This window comes from Ambystoma mexicanum, chromosome 13 (assembly GCF_040938575.1).
Source record: "Ambystoma mexicanum isolate Mex_15411 chromosome 13, UKY_AmexF1_1, whole genome shotgun sequence".
Classification (NCBI taxonomy): domain Eukaryota; kingdom Metazoa; phylum Chordata; class Amphibia; order Caudata; family Ambystomatidae; genus Ambystoma; species Ambystoma mexicanum.
This window is the reverse complement of record NC_090938.1, coordinates 235,617,733-235,635,101: the sequence shown is the minus strand read 5'-3', so window position 1 is coordinate 235,635,101 and position 17,369 is coordinate 235,617,733. Positions and strand designations below refer to the sequence as shown.

The 17,369-nt window shown below is 44.8% G+C and overlaps 1 protein-coding gene across 1 annotated transcript in view; it reads right to left on the bottom strand.

Annotated features, from left to right (window-relative positions):
- IPO9 (importin 9) overlaps positions 1–17,369 on the bottom strand; it is a 904,513-nt gene that overhangs the window by 463,586 nt on the left and 423,558 nt on the right. The gene's annotated exons all lie outside the window — the stretch shown is intronic.

Here is a 17,369-nt window from a genome sequence, read left to right as displayed (position 1 = left end):
GTTTGTCAGATCCCCTGAACAAGGCACATTCATCAGCCCGCAAAGTAAACCGGACAATTGTCAATGTGGCAACCAACATTGATTAGGTAGCAAACAGATGTTTGAAAGTATGTACTTTTGCAGGTTGAAAACAATGTTTGCCTGGATCCCAATTTAACCTAAAAGTCTGGACCCTTCACTTGTCTAGCCCTGGGTGCATCGCTAAGCACAAGACAATGCAAAACTAGGGATAAGGACCCACCTGCTGCATCTTGTCAAGACCAACCTAGTTCTGCTAGTTTTTGCAGACACCAGATTCACAAGAGATCACCAGACTGATTAGTGCTCCCTTTCCCTTAGCAGGCAGGAACAGCTGTGTTAAAATCAAGGATAGCCTTTTGCCAATTAGAAGCCTTGCTGTTCTTCCCTTCCTGTTCCCGTCAGTTATACATCCTGGAGAGCTTATCAGCATGATTATGTTGAGCACCTGGCCTATGCTCAATGATGAAGTCAAAGCCTTAAAGGTTGGCTTCCCTGAAGCGGTCATGTCTGGAAAGGGTAGCAACTGCAACTCTAGGTATTTCCATGCTGCGTGAAAGGAAAATGGAGTCACTCATCAAGTTTCGTCCACATACCATTCACACTAAAAGGGTCCAATTGGGGTATTCATTGTAACTGAAGAGCATGGCTGGAGCCCTTAAGGAACCCCAAAATAAGAAGTCAACTTCTGATGTCTGGCTCATTTTTCCTTTTGAAGATGCCCTTGAGACTCTGCAACTGACTCTACAACAGGATTAGGCGAAATTGCTTATGCAAATTTCCCCCCCCTGTTTCCCTAACTCCAGGCTCAACACCTTGGTGTGAGTGAGCATGTCCTCGACACTGGAGATCGTGGGTCTACCAATAGTAGGAGCTGTAGACTGTCAGGCCAAGTAAGGTCTTACATCAACATTGAGGTCAACAAGATGTTGGCTCTTGGGGTGATACAGCCCTCCAGCAGTCCTTTTCCAGCACAGTGGTTATGGTGCCAAAAGCAAGAACTTAGGATTTAAGATTGTGTGGATTAGAAATCTCCAAATGTGTTCATTCCCTCCCACAAACTGATGAGTTAATCATGTGCAAAATTTCCACTCGCAAATTACGAGTGACAATTGGACTGGGGTGAGAATTAAAGGGTGCCTGTTAACTGGTCTGTAGGTCTTCTGCAATTATCTATTCGATCTCCCAGGTAGCAGTGGAGCAATTTAAAGTCATTTGATGTTCATCAAATGCCTGGAAGTGAGGTATTAGTGGTGGTGCGTTGGGAGAGATTTGCTGGTTGTGTGACAAGCACAGTGGGGGCTGCAGGAAGATGTCAGAGGCACAGGTTTTTACTGAAAAGAACCGTAAAGCAGTGTATTGTGTCGTTAATAAAGGAAATTGACGACAAGTATTTCCAGCCAACTAATGTTGATCTGTGGGATATGGAACGCTCCAGTCAAACGAGTTCAGAAGGCCTAGTACACATGATCGAAACATTAATGCCCCATAGATGTTCATTACTAGAAGTTTGTTCATTCCACCTCCTTGGTAAAATGTCTGTTGTATTGCACGTCTTGAGTTCTGCAGTTGGAGTTCCTATAATGCTGCTTCTTAACTGAACTATGCGTTTCAAAAATCACATTTTTCACATATCAAAGATCACATGTCAGAAAACCACATTTTCCACAAAAATCTGTGGACGTTTACCATCCTGTCTTAAATCTCTATCCAATCAGTCTTATTTCCTGTGGAGAGAAAAGAAAAAAAAAAAACTTTCTGGGATGGCCCCAAGTACAATTAAAACCTCACACCCGCAGTGTGTTCCTCAAGCTTGGCGCTGCATGTCTCACAGCTGCACCAGGAGCTGTGCTGTGAAGGCAAACGGGATCCTTTTGAATACAATTCAAGCTTCCGTCGAAATCCAATGACTATTGAGTTTCTGGATATCTCATGAATATGCAGTGCACTACCGGATCAACAGTTCGGGCAGCCGTTGGATATAGTTTAAAATGATTTCAACCACCCTGAATGAGGGTCACTTTATACTGCAACTATAGGATTGGACGGGGTATCTACCATGAAACACAGCCTCAAAAGCATCCCAATGGAAGGTCAACAATGCACCTGCTTTTCATGCTAAACAGAAGTCAAGCAGAAACAGGAAAGACGTGAGTTTCCAATTTTTGCAAATGACAGTACATTTGCAAACTTAGTTTATTCTATCTGGTACTGCGATGGAAGTAAGGCATGATGGATTTGCATGATCCAGCACACTTGACCAATTTCCCTGCCTTCAAGCCAGCCACACATGCAGCAAGAGAACTTCAGATATTTCGATTATCAACAATATTGCAGGGATGTCTTCGAACCAGTTGTGTCTGCAGCCTACATCTAAATCGCAGAAGTTACCTCATAAAGCGTTCCATCTTAAAAGAAACTGAAATAGTGAGCACTCACATAATCAATTTTGCTCAATATAAAATGGCAATCAAGATATTTTTTATTGTGTATGTGATAAGCTGGCTGTTGTCCAACGTTTACACAAGCCTCTTGCTGTTTGAATACAGTGCTTTAGGAAAGCCATCCAGGCGCCGATTTCACTGATCCTGCACCCATGTCTGAAATCATGCAATGAAAAACTGCTATGAGAACGCCTTTATTGCGAACTAAATGAACACATATACATTTAATTAACTCATTGCTATGAATTCTTACATTAAATAATAGCGTCCCAGTTAGACTGTTCAGTTCACAAAAAAAAAAAAGGGTGTAAACTAAGCCATCCTGATATTCTCTTGAAAATCACAGACAAGCGTCCACTGACTTATTTGTTATTTTAGAACGACTCCACCTGATCCCACCTAACTGACTAGTGGGAGTGTTCTCACTTGACCAGTTAACTGTTTCAAGTTTGGCATGGGGGCCGTTTCCACATAGGCTGCCATGTCATCCGCATCTAAACGACTCACTCGAAATGATGGGTGGTGCGCCATACGGCCGGCACCAAAAGGCTTGTGCCAAAACATGGCACACCTGCCAAGAGCAGGGAACTGCGACTGAGAGCTGCATGGAGGCTGTTAATCTGATCTGAGCGGATTTCGCACACTGGAGGCAGGCCAGCTGCACTAAGCCCAACTGCTTCCTGGCATCACGCGTCACCATGCAAGGGAGCTCCACGGTCCATGCGCAGCGGCACAGCACTCCTTTGCCACTGCAAAGGTCCTCAAAGAAAAGCACAAGCATTTTCCATAAACAAATCTAGTGATTTCCTTCTGAAACTAGTCTGCCTTCTTTTTTACAGTGGCAGAATTTGAAGAATCTGAGGGTAAAGGAACATTTTTGAAGCTATTTTTGGAAGAAATCAGTCCAAAACAGTTGGGATATAATGAACTTTGGTGTGATCAAAAAGAAAAAAATCGTCGGCGTATGCCAACCATGAGAGCCTAAGATCCCCCAGTTTTGCATTTACCATGCCTGTACTTTCAAGAAATTCCCCCTATGTCTGCTAAGTAGAGGATAAAGAGACAGGGAGCTAAAAAGCAGCCTTGTCTAACCCCAATACGAGTCCTTATGCTTCTTGAGAGCGTACCTTTAAGATCGATCCTAATATGGACGCCCGAATTTTCATACATTGCCATAGTCAAAGAAAGTAAACCTGCCGGAATCCCCCATTTAGTTAATTTTTCCCAGAGTCTTGACCTAATTACTAAATCGAAAGCATTCGATAGGTCGATTGAAGCCACATGGAGAGAGCCACCATATTTTCCCCAGGTTGAACTTTGAAGGGCAGTTAGAATAAATCAAGTGTCCAACCCTAAAGTCTGTTTGTTTTGGGAGATTATTATTATCCTTAATCCAAACATTAAGGTGCGAGAGGAGCATAGCAGCGAAAAGCTTGCAGACCGCATCAATGAGATTGGCCTGTAGTCCTTGACCATTGTCCGTAGACCTCTCTTAAAGATGGGGACTATATGGGCGGTCCGCCAGCTAAAAGGGATGTTACCAGAGTTAACTACATCTTGGTATAGGAGACAAAAGGAGTTTAGCCCAAATTTCAGGTTCTGCTTTAAATGTATTGTTCGTTAAGCCATTAGGGCCAGGGGCCCTAGATTTCTTGGCTTTAACAATGAGGCCTAACATTGTCTCATAGTCAATATCAGGCTTTCAAGTATCGTTAAGAGCATACTGCGCGACCCATATGGCCTCAGGAATAGCATTCAACTGGTTGGCTACTGCCACTTCATCCTGGCCAGAAAAGATAGCCCAAAAGGGCCTAAGATCTCTTCTGACAAGGATTTTAAGCATAGACTCCGCATCCCTTTGTAGCAGACTAGATTTTCTGGATTTACAGTAATTTTTATATTTTTGACGGAGAGCTCTAATTTTTGTTTTTTTGTTATTCCATTCAATATCAAGAAGATGGACCTCTAATAAGTTTTCGAGTATGGGCCTTTTCACCGGCCAACTCTTGATCGAACCTATGGGTATGGGATTTCCTAGGAATACCCTTCTTTAATGAACCAGTGCAGAGCATTGAGAAAGCTATCAAAGTATAAAGTATTGAATACTGCATGTTTCCAGGAAAGAGAAGTGTGATTGAAAGAGTAAATCAATTTATCATTAAGTAGATTAATATTGTCAGGAGTCCAGCGTACCCCTGTCCCTTGTCCCACAGTTTTAAGATGATATGGTCCCCCTGCGGATAGTGGGTTCATAGGAAAGGAATGCAAAGTCACTATTGTTTCTTCAGTGCAGAGGTAAAGAGTTCCACAGCTTCGGCCGGCCGTTCCCTTCTATATCTAGGCACACACAAGAGTGCTGTGTTGGTGGATCTGAGAGTTTGGCATGGGTTGCAACTACGAAGTTTCTCTTGAATGGCAAAGCATCCTTTGCTATTTCGAGCACAGTGGATCAAACACAATGATTTAAATTTAACCCTTGCTTCGATAGGCAACCAGTGTAAGGATTGCCGTACCCCGGTTACTCCACTACCGAAAGGGACATGTTTCACCAGACGCATTGCTGCATTTTGCATCACCTGCAGGTGATGGATAAGATTGGATGGCTGCGCTAAATAGATTGCATTGCAGTAAACAATGCGGTCGTTAATACCTGCTGCCACAATCAAAGCATGACATTTTTCAGGCACAAAAGGAATAACTTTCTTCAATTGCTTAAGTTTGAAGAATCCCTGGCCACATACTTCATTCACTTGAGCCTTCAAAGACAAAGATTCTGATATTTTGATGCCTACATTTTGCACCATATTTACTGGCTCAGGGAGAAATCCCAATGAGTCTGGCCATAATACTGAAGGCCATTCACCAGCTGTCTGATGGGCCGATAAATAAAATCTCTGTCTTCCTGCCGTTGAGTTTAAGCCAGTTTGCCACCATCCACCCCCGAATAGCTTCCATACAATTTCTAAGGATTTCAGCAATTTCTGGCTGCAACCTGAACAGAATGTGTGCGTCATCTGCATAGGAAACACCCCAAAACCAAATAGGTGAATAAGTGCCAGTAGAGGGCGAATTTAAAGATGATAATGCAACGGGGACAATGTTGACCCCCTGAGGCCCCCCACAGGTTACCGCCACCAAGGGCGGACGATGAGGAGGAAGTGAAGCCATTTGAGAACGGGGAGCCAGAAACTCCTGAAACCAATCCAAAACTGCTCCAGAAAAGCCCGCTTCCTTCAATCTAGATACCATGATCCCATGATCAATAGTGCCAAAAGTGGCCGACAGGTCCAATAAAATCAGACCTTCCGTGCCGACCTCATCTCTGATCATGGTAAGGTCGTCTAGCACTGATACCAGAAACAACTCTGTACCCAGCATAGGCTGAAATCCCATCTGGCAGCAGTCTAATATCATTTGTTATTCCAAAAAGTCCCTCAATTGAGGAGTGACAACTGACTCCAACACCTTCATAAGTAATGAGAGCAGCGATATTGGGCGATAATTCGTCAGTCGAGCCATCCAAAAGATGTTTTTTTTTAATAGGGGAAATGACCAATACCTCTTAATTTCATTGGGATTTGACCCCAAACTAAAGACAAATTTATCGTCTCAGTCAGAATCTCAAAGAAATTATGAGGTGCCCATTTTAACAATTGTAGAGGAATGGCATCAAGTGGAGAGGTGGATTTGAGATGCGCCACTATCTTTCTTACTTCTTTGGATGTTTGACTAAAAAATGGAAAAGCAAGCTGCCGTATCATTTACAGTGGCGGATCGTGAAACCTTACTATCCAAGTTCTTACTTGTGCCTTGATCAATTTCTAGGCTGTCCATAATCTCTTTTCTGATGGATTCAATTTTCTTAATAAAAAAGCCAGAAAGGTCGTCGCACAGGATTTACGAGCTCACTCTCTTAACATCGACCTCAGGTTTAGTTACATTTTTTATTATCTCGAAGAGGTTCGTTGGGGCATTCACTGCTGATTGAATAGTGTCAGCAAAATACAGGGATTTAGCGTCTTTCAAAGCTTTATGATCCACTAATCCATGTCGTTTAAAGATTTCACGCATTCCGGTATCTTAATTCTTTCTCCATTTGTGTTCCGACTGTCGGGTCTAAAGACGTAGAGTACGTAGTGAAGGTGTGTACCAGGGTGTACCCCAAGGAGCTGTTTTTGTCATCAACTGGTATGGCGCCAACTCATCTGCCACTGCCTCCAGAACACTGACCAATCTAAATATGTCTAATGGTAAGGGGACCACATTAGAAGAGGCCCTGGTGTAATAAGCCAGTTTCGAAAAAATAGAAGCAAGGTCAATTCTTGCACAATTTTGCTTTAGGGTGGGGATATTAGTATTCAAAGCTAATTTGAGTCTGACTGGATCTTCAAAGGAATCACACAATTGTCTGACAACGTGAGAGGATGACTTGACAAAACATTCACACGTGAAGATGCAGCAAATATTCGGTCCAGAGTGTGGCCTTTAATGTGCGTAGGGCCCTTAACTAGTTGCTCTAGTTGTGCCGATTTCATAGTCTTTAAGAGGCACATATTATCTTGGGCAGTTTCCTCTTCTGCCCATATGTTAAAATCACCCAGAATCAAATTTTTAAATTGCACTGCTAAGTTTAAGGCATCAGCCACAAAGGTCCTAGAAAAAGCCATAAGATTAGTAGATGGAGGGCGGTAGCCCAGCATACAAGGACACACCCATAAAGCATTAACCACAACTCTAACCAACAAATATTCAATTTCTGTCTCCATAGTATTGGGGAGCAATGAGCACTCTTAGTGCACATTGTAGATCAATGCCCCCCCCCCGGTGATTTAGCCCCACGTGCACATTAAGAATAGCATAGCCAAATGGCAGCATTTGAATCATGTCCGGAAGGGAAGATTCAGTCAGTGCATTTATTAAGCAGGCATACAAGTCGTTGGATTGGAAGAACCAAACCCTGGTAACTTCATTACTTGCATTTCCTGCCACCCAGTTAGAAAAACAGTCTGCTGTGGCGCTAGGGCCAGTATTTTGCTACGTGCATCATACTTACCACCAACCTGTTCTGCCCAGAGCACAGACTCTGCACGGACGAGCGCAGAGGGGCTTGACTTTGGCCTGACTTCTGGCTGCGCTTCCGGTGTTCTCGCATAAATACTGTTTCCATAGTAATTGTGGAGACCAACCCACAGAGGTCATTTTAGTGTAGCGAGCAAGGAAGAACTTGCAGTCTAACAAGGAATGTGAGTCAGAAATTTAAGACAGATGGGAGTTCAAGTCCGGCACGAGCACCAGCCTCCCCAAGCCCAGGCGCGCTAGCTACCACAATGCCACCTTACAAGGACCGAACACCCCCAACCGAACTGCGACTCTATTGGAAGCTCTCAGCCTCGATCGACCAATGCACCTCTGAAACACACCCTCAAACCAAAACCGGCAGCACCCTGGTACATGCACGAACTCAACCGCAGCAAAAGTCATCGGGAAGCAAGAGAAAACCTGGTGCTGCTCCAGGACTCAATTCGACCTGGTGCTCCTCAAGAAACTCTGAGCAACCCGTCAAAAACTAATCGGCACAGCCAAGGCCTCCTATCAGAATACCATTGCAAAGCAGACGACAAAAGCAGAGGCCTCTTCAGAGTGGTCAAGCAATGCATCAACCCGCTACCCAACCCTGCCATATCGCACTTCATTGAAAAATCCACCGCCATCAACACCTTCATCGACAAAATCAGCAAGATTCGCCAGCTCTGTACCCCACCACACGTCTCTCCTAGCAATTTGTCCACCCCTGCATAACATTCTAGACATACTCAACAGTGGGCCTGGTAGAAACCCTGTCCGCCCTCAAAGCCATATTGTATATAGATGACATCCTCCCGGCTTGCATCCTCAAGACCCTCACCACAGAAGCTCTCCTTCCCTACCTGGAGATTATCAACAGCTCCCCAACTCAAAGGGAACTTCCCATCGACCCTAAAAACAGGTCAAATACTCCCTCTACTAAAAAAAGCCACTCTGGATTCCGACAACCTAGGTGACTATCGCCCCATCACCCATCTTCCCTTCCTAGGTAAGATTGAGAAAGCAGTAGCCGCCTAGCAGCAGCAGCATCAGCATCAACAATCTCCTGAAAACCTACCAAACCAAATTCAGACCCAGATGCAGCACGGAGACAGCAACCATGCAGATGGTCGACGACTCCCTCAACATTCTTGAAGACGGCCACCCCTGCCTCCTGGTTCTACTCAACCTCTCAACTCATTTGGACAGTAGACCACCAGGCGCTTACAGACACGCTACATCAGCGCATAGTGATCAGCAACCTTGTCCTAAGCTGGTTCAAGTTCTACCTCGCCAGCCGTAAGCAGATTTTTCAGATGGATCCCTCTAGATCGCAATACTTCCCTGTCCCCTGTGGAGTCCCACAGGGTTCCATCCTCTCCCCAGTTATCTTCAATCTATACACAGAGCCACTAGGAGCCCTCGTAGCCGCACACAACATCCACCAATACGCTGACACAACTATACTTTCAAGATCGACTCCATCAAGGACATCCATAGGCTCAAAACCTGCCTCTCGCTGATCCAGTCTTGGAAGCCCAGTGCATACTTGAAGCTAATTCCTACTCCTCACCAACATCACCGAACACCCATACATACTAACCTGGCCATCAATCATGAATACAGAGCTTCACACCCGAGCTCACCTCTTGCGCCAAGTCCCTCGGGTTCCATATCAACAAATACCTCGCCTTCAAGACACACACTGCTAAGTAGACAGTTTGGTATCAGCACTCCCTCATGCAAAAAATCAAGCCCTTCCTCCCTACAGACAGCTTTAGATCGACCGTTCAAGCACTGGTCCTATCCCACCTGGATGGGGGCAATGCACGCGGCAAAGGTATCCAGTCATCCTCCCTTGTGTCCCTGAGAAGTGTCCTACACGGCCACACGCCTCATAAAGGGTCTACGCAAATAGACCACATCACCCCGGTCCTCATCGACCTTCACTGGCTCCCACTGCACACACAAATCACCTTCAAGTCTTGCTGCATCATCTATGAGGCCGTCTTCAAGTCACCCAGCTACCTCGCAGAGAAATTCTGCATCTCTGGCGAACAGCACACCACCAGAAGCCAGGAACTGTCACGCTCACCTGGTCTCCACGGGGGCGTAGCACGTGGCTGCACGAACGATGTCCGCGCTGGCATGGTACTGCACAGTTGATGATGCTGCTGGGACTTCTCCCTTGCCATTACCCTCGCAAGGCGTTTGTCTGCAAGATCGAAATAAGATGAGCCACTGAGTGGGGTTGAATTGGACCCACCTCCTCCACCACCTGATAGCCTATTCCTCTTGATCTCACCTTAGAATTTTGTAAGGTAGACTCTCCGTCCTGCAATCTAGCAGGGGCGCGATTAATACAGTCTTTCCCAGGATCGAGTTACTTCACTGATCTGATGAGTGGTTGCCGAGTCTTGGAGAGTTGGGTAAAACAGGTAAGTCTCTATGCCAATAACTGCTTGGTATAGGTGTTTAAAGTCTTAATTTTGCCTCAACCCCTTTTGATCTGCGTCTGTCTTTTCTTTCAGGCGCGGCCTCGAATGGAGGTTCAAGTGGTTTTAAGATGCAGAGCAGATTTCCTTCAGGTGAGTTGAAGCGCAAGAGTGAGGCACTGTAAGTCTAAAATACTGTTTTTTCTTCCGTCCGCGACTAACCCGTTTCTTCTTTTTTGCAGAAGCGGCGTGGCAGCGGAATGAAGAATGATGAACCGATCCGAAGATGCTCCGGAAGAATGCTGAACCCGAGTGCGTCTTGCGGCCTGAACGAATACCTTCCCTTCAGCTGATTGGAGGTCCGGGAGCGGCTGAAGAAGCAAACGTTGGAAGGATGCTGTATGTAAGGCTTTGCTGTTGTACTGACTTGTTTTCTCTTGCTTTTCTTCTAGGCACCGATGGATGAAATTCTGAACGGGCGTGGCTATAGAAGTTCGAGGACAGGACAGACACAGTGAGCGTTACGCTGCAGGAGTACAGAATAACGTGAATCGTGTTCTGCCTACAGGGTGTGGCTAAAATTGCCTTGCAAGTAGTTCCAGGTAAAGTAGTCCCTTTACCACACCCTGTTCAAGTAAAATAGTCCCTCAGCCACACCCAGAGAAAGCCGAGAGGCTCAGTCTCACTAGGCTGAGCAAGAAGTTTCACGTGCTGCATCCCATTTTATGAGCCTTGCGCCACCGGCGCCAGGACTGAGTCCAAGAGGCTCTGGGACACTCCTTTGGGGCTTGATAAGTCCTTATGGGGGTCGATGACTTTGGGGGGCTCATCGGATCCAGGGGGATCTTAGCGCGAACCATGACAGCACTCCCCAAGCCCCCTAAACGGTGGTTTCTCCCATTGGTCCCGGTTTGTTCGGGTGGTTATGATGGAATCTCTTCAACAAATGTGGGGCATGAATGTTTGCTCTAGGTTCCCATGATCTTTCATGTGGTCCATATCCTTTCCAGTCCATTAGATAAAATAGTTTTGATTTGACAATTTTTGAGTCCAGGATATCCTTAAAGGATAGTTCCGGGACTTTTTTTTTATTGTCTCTACGGTTCGGCCATGTGTTTTTAAGCATAACTCGGTAGATCGTAGAAAACTTTCCTATGGACCTTACTCGACTTTTCGTCCATTAACGCACTCGAAATCAGCCGCCATTTTCTGATAATCCTATCATTTCCCCCCATCGCCCTGGCTCACCTGCTTTTGCGGCACTAAATCAAATCCCCCACCCCTGCGCCTGACATCAGCAGACGCGTACCGCCCATTTCCCAACGCCAAAGCACGTTTCGTGTCAACAATCGCTGCGCCTCAGCTAATGAAGTGTCGCCATGGAAATGTCAGGACGCCTCTTTCCTCAATAAGTATAAACACACCGTTTCACAACACACAGCAGCAGATTTTCGATTCCATTACTCTCTCTGTGTTACTTTGAGTATTCTGTGACTCGTTTCTGTGCTCTGGTCAGCTACCTTCGCCGCTTCTAGGCCTTGTGAACACCTGTACCATCTCTGTAAATTATTTTACTTTCTTTACCACACAATGGCTATAATAATGCCGTATATGTACGAGCCCGAGTACACCGAAGAGGAACTACTGGAAAGGCAAGCACGCGAAAACGATGGGGATTCGGACGGCAGTTGGGAGGACCAGTCAACGGATGAAGAGCCTGGACCATGTCGCATGGACGGCGTCTCCACCTGGTGCACGTGCAATCGGTGCGAGCTAATGCCAACTGAGGAGGAGAACTGCTGCTGCCGTGAAAATTCCGGGTGCTTGGCCTACATTTCGGAAGGCGAGCCAAGTCCGCAATGCATCACCGAGCTGCCAGAGTTCAGGGAAGCCTGCCTCTCACGAAAACCATACTAATGCAATTACTGTGTTTCAGGGAGTTACTGAAGCATCATCTTCAATAATATCAATGGAAGTCTATGAGGAGCCCGAGGTATGGATCTTGACAGTTCCATCTAACTAAATCAACAATGCGTGAATAATTGTCGTTTGAATGTTCTACACAAAGCGTTCATTCGTGTTTTGCTATTGAGATGTACGTGGGTATTGGTCCCCAAGTACATTTTGTGTTTTCGATATTATTATACATACTAATGAAAGTTCTATGTTTCAGGGAGTCGATGGAGCATCAGTGCGTGATGGATGTACTTATCATGAAAATATAGTCGTTGCAGCGCAAGAGGAAGTGGAGACATGCACACACGAGTCGGAGCAACAGCGTCCTGATGTTGAAGTTCGAGGCAAGAAAGTTTCAAAGAAAAGAAAGCAAAAGAAGGTTAGTGTCCTGGTCACTATGTTATGTTGTTTTTCACTGTTAATAGTTCAATACTGTAAGTTGTGTTTAAACTGAACATCCCTTTTCCAATCTGTCCTCTAGTTGCGAGTGGATGTACGAACTAGATCTGCACAGACAGTGAAGCGAACGAGAGATGTTGCTTGTCAAACCTTTTGGCAGGGACTTGAGACTGGAGATGCATCGTGCCAATGGGAAGAATATGAAGTGATTGACAACGGAGCTATGCCACCACCAGCCATTGATAGTGAATGTGATCCTGGTAGTTCGGATGCAGTCGGAGATCAATTCACAGAATCCACACCCACAAAAACTAAGACCGCGAGAAAGTTGAAGAAATTGTTTTATTCACCCATCGCCGGAGAAGGAACAGATGTTGCAATGGAAGAGAATGAAGTGGACGACAATGAAACACCATCAATATCACTGAACATAGCGGAAGACGATATCAGGGATTCTACCTTTCATGTGAGTGACATGTCCTCAACGTTACAGGCAGAACCAGCTGGGATGCAGAGTGACAGTATAAGGAAAGAGGCCAAATTCATTGTATTCGATAGTTGTTTGATATTATTATTCGGATGAAATGTGGGCATTCGGTTGGTGGGGAAGTATGTGGGGAGCCATTGATTAATGTGACTCGTGCAATTCGATGCACTAACCTTAAAATACATGCCACCTGTACAAAATATCATCCTTTCTCATGGTCTGCACAACCCATGCTGGGGCAACTGCCAGCAGGCAATCTACTTTGTGCAGCGGCTGCACTTTTTAGTGGTTCAAGTTTTAAAAAGTTAGAGTCTTTCTTTCAGTTTGTGGGAATCCATTTCATTGCGAAAACTCAGTTCTACAAATACCAAACCGATTATCTATTTCCAGCCATTAGCGAAGCTTGGAGAATGGAAAAAATGTCTATTGATAGTACATTTGCGGGCAAACGGTTCAGGCGGTGATGGACAGTGCGACAGCCCAGGATTTTCAGCCAAGTACTGCACCTACCACTTTCAGGACATGGAAAGTAAGAAAATTGTGAGTTCGGTGGTCGTGCAGGTGTCACAAAGTACATCCTCAGTGGCCATGGAGAAAGTTGGCTTTGTAGCATCATTGCAAGAACTACAATCGCGGGGAATGGTGATCGACCTGGTAGCCACGGACAGACACGTTTCAATTGCCAAGACAATGAGAGAAGAGTACAAAAATATAAATCACCAATTTGACGTTTGGCATCTTGCAAAAACAATCAAAAAAATGTTGGCTGCAGGTAAAAAAAAAGATATGCAAGGTATTTCACAGTGGTCCAAGTCAATCAGCAACCATTTTTGGTGGAGCTCAAAAACATGTGGAGGGTCGTTGGAAATTCTACTGGAAAAATGGCGGTCAGTAATGCTACACTGTATCAACGTTCACCACTGGACCACAAACCAACATTTCCACAATTGTGAACATGGCCATTTGTCCACAGAGGAGGCACGGAAGAAGAAGTGGTTGATTCCTTCATCACCCACTCACAAAGCCATTGAAAAGATTGTATTTGATAAAACTATAACAAGAGATTTGAGGGGACTCACGGAATTCTGCCACACAGGAGATTTGGAGGTGTTCCACAATATGTGCCTAAAGTACAGGCCAAAACGATTGCATTTTGGCATGGAGGGCATGATAAATCGGACTCTTCTAGCGGTCTTGGCACATAACCATAATGTTGGCCGTCAACAAAGTAGGACGACCGGAACTTTAGGGACGCTTCGCTACAATAAGGCCTTCACTAAAAGAAGTAAACAATGGGTGATCAAACCAGTGTTTGAGGATATGCAATATGAGTTTATTGAGAGACTTATTGTTGATGTCCTAGATAGGCACATACATGGAGTTGTGAACGAACCTGTGCAGGGGACAACTGCATTGCCACCCAACATTGCCTCTGTTCCATGTCCACCTAAAGAAGAGCTCATTGAGAAATACACATCACGGTTTAAATGATTGTAATTTGATTGTCTGTTCTCTCGAGTCTCCTCATGTCGCAGGCCCATTGAATATGTGTATCTATGTAATGTGTAAATAAAAGTGATTGCTCAGTGTACATGCAATGTGTCTCTCCACCGTTGCCCCTCCCTTCACCGTGCAGTTGTGCGAACCACCCGGGTGTCACCAGTGACTTTGCTCTGGAGTCTCCTCATGTTGCAGGCCCATTGAATATGTGTAACTATGTATTGTGTAAATAAAAGTGATTGATCAATGTACATGCAATGTGTCTATCCAACCTTGTTCATTTGCGCATTAAATTAAACCAAACAATAATATAAATCATTTTTCAAAAAATATAGAATGTCTCCGTATTTATGGTTCTCTGGGGCTGCAAATGCACGCAGACAAAATGCAAAGATGGAGTGTAAATTTCAAGTCCTGTGAGATGGCCTTACACTGAATGTAGCTAACTAGGAATGTGTGCTCGTTCAAAGTGAAGGTCAGCTGCTTTGATTTTTTGCTCGGGTGCCGGAATGGCCCACGACTCAGTATAAGGTTCTATTGTTATTTGACCTTGACAGGCCGGGACCATCCCGAAAGACTTCTTTTTGGGGGTGTGGGGCAATAACGTAAGAAACGATAATGAATATAATTTCAGAAACGAAAGCCATTTAATGTTCGTTCATTAGAAGAAATAACGTCGGCATAGAAGGAGTGGTATTTCGGGGCTGCCCTACGCACAGACACAATGGAAAATGCAAATATAATGTAAGTAACTCTTTAGATGAGTTTATACCGCAATTTAATTACTATACAGTAGCTTTAAAGACGGGTTAAGTTGTACTTGTTCGTTCTATGTGGCATATTGTTTTGTGCCGCGCACTATCTTGAGGAGAACCATCTCCTTTTACGGATGCACCACAAAACCTTCCTATTTGCTTCTGCTTTCTCTCTCCCTCTCCCCTGCTACAACTGGTCCACTGTCTGCGACCTCGGTCCTGGGCCCTTCCACTCTCCACCTGCACTGCCTCCCTGTCGACCCCTGCACTGGGGGACTGTCTCAGTATCCTACAGCCCCCCCTTGACGTATAATACCCAGTTGCACTGTCCTAGCTATGAAATCATTTCCCGACCTAATATACAAAATGAATAATTTTAATAAAGATCTGATGGTGAGACTAATTTCATTTTTTATGTTTTTAAAACAGGTACATCCTTCATTATTGTATGTGTCACGAGTACCAGACACCGGCGGATGGCTTTTTTAACCGCGTGAACAACGTTACCACCCTGACCATTTTATGGGACGATCGCCAAGTACAAGTATGCCCTTACGCGGTACTAACGGCTAGATGCAACATACAGACCGTTGTGGTGGCCTAGTACCTCGTTGTTGGAACAGCCATGCGATTATCAGTGCGACCGAAGAGCTTATTTTATCGTAAACCAACACTCTGTGTACTGCACACGAACATCGCTTGCCTCAAGACGAACTATTTTGGATCGAGAGCAAATAAAAATGCAAATCGCTGAATATTCTCAAAACATTTGATGTCAAATAAATGTACTTTGCCAAATGTACAATCTTGCCGTTTGCTTTTAAACCACAGTTTCATATTCCGAATTGTGGCGCTGTATTGTGAGATGATCTAAGACCCTGTGTACAGCAAAGGAACATCGCGTGCCTCAAAACTAACTTTTTGGAACGTGAGCAAAAAAAAATGAAAATCGCTGAATATTCTCAAAACATTTGATGTCAAATAAATGTACTTTACCAAATTTACAATCTTGCGGTTTAATTTAAAAGTACAGTTTCATATTCCCAATTGTGGCACGCTGTGTTGTGTGAGCTCATCTGTGTTGATTTCCGGGTTCTGTGTGGGTCGCGTAGAAGAAGCCTGGGCGCGTTTGCCTATGCAGCTCAGTCACGTCACGGATAGAGGCGGGGAATATGAATGTTTTGATAAAGTCTGTTTCAGGGGCGGGGCGGGGGATTTGATTTAGTGCCGCAAAAGCAGGTGAGCCAGGGCGATGGGGGGAAATGATAGGATTATCAGAAAATGGCGGCTGATTTCGAGTGCGTTAATGGACGAAAAGTCGGGTAAGGTCCATAGGAAAGTTTTCTACGATCTACCGAGTTATGCTTAAAAACACATGGCCGAACCGTAGAGACAATAAAAAAAAAAGTCCCGGAACTATCCTTTAACCTCAAATTCAGGTTCCCCGTCAACCATGATTGGTTTTGGGGGTTTCAGTAATCGGGTTCCAGGTTGTACTGGTTTCAAAAGTGAGACATGGAATACGGGATGAATTTTCATACGTGAAGGTAAATCCAGCTTCACAGATACCGGATTGATGGCTTTAATGGTCTATGGACCTACATATCTGGGAGTTAAGGTGTGGGTTCCTTTCATTGGAATGTGCTTTGACGCCAGCCAGACTTCATCTCCCACTTGATATTTGGGAGCTTCACTCCTGTGCACATCTGCCGATTTGTTGCATCTTTCTTTAGCTCGCCTCAGATGGTCAGTTGCTTGTTTGAAGGCTTGAGTGATAGTCGTTTGCAAACTTCTTACTGCTGGCATTTCCAGGGGTTGAAGTGGGTCAAGGTTAGAGGTTCATGGATGCAACGCGTAAATAGTATAGAAGGGACTTTGTCCAATGCTACAGTGCAAGAAGGAGTTGTAGGCGTATTCAGTGATCCATAAAACTTCCTTCCAATAGTCTTCTGTTTGATGTAACATACACCTGAGGTATTGTTCTAAAGTCTGATTGGTCCTCTCAGTCTATCAGTCTGGGGGTGGTAACTGGTGGAAAGTCTTACATCGATGTGAGCTAACTCGCAACACTTTTTCCAGAAACGTGATACAAACTGACTGCCACAGTCAGAAATCAGGATAGAAGGAAATTCATGTATCCGGACTATTTGTTCCAAAAATTCTCTTGCCAGGATCGAAGCTGAGGGTAACCCCTTCAGTGGGATAAAATGAGCCATCTTGGAAAATAAGTCCACCACCACCAAAATTGTGTTGTACCCATAACAAGGAGGTAAGTCAGTTATAAAATCAAGTGACAACGTATGCCAAGGTG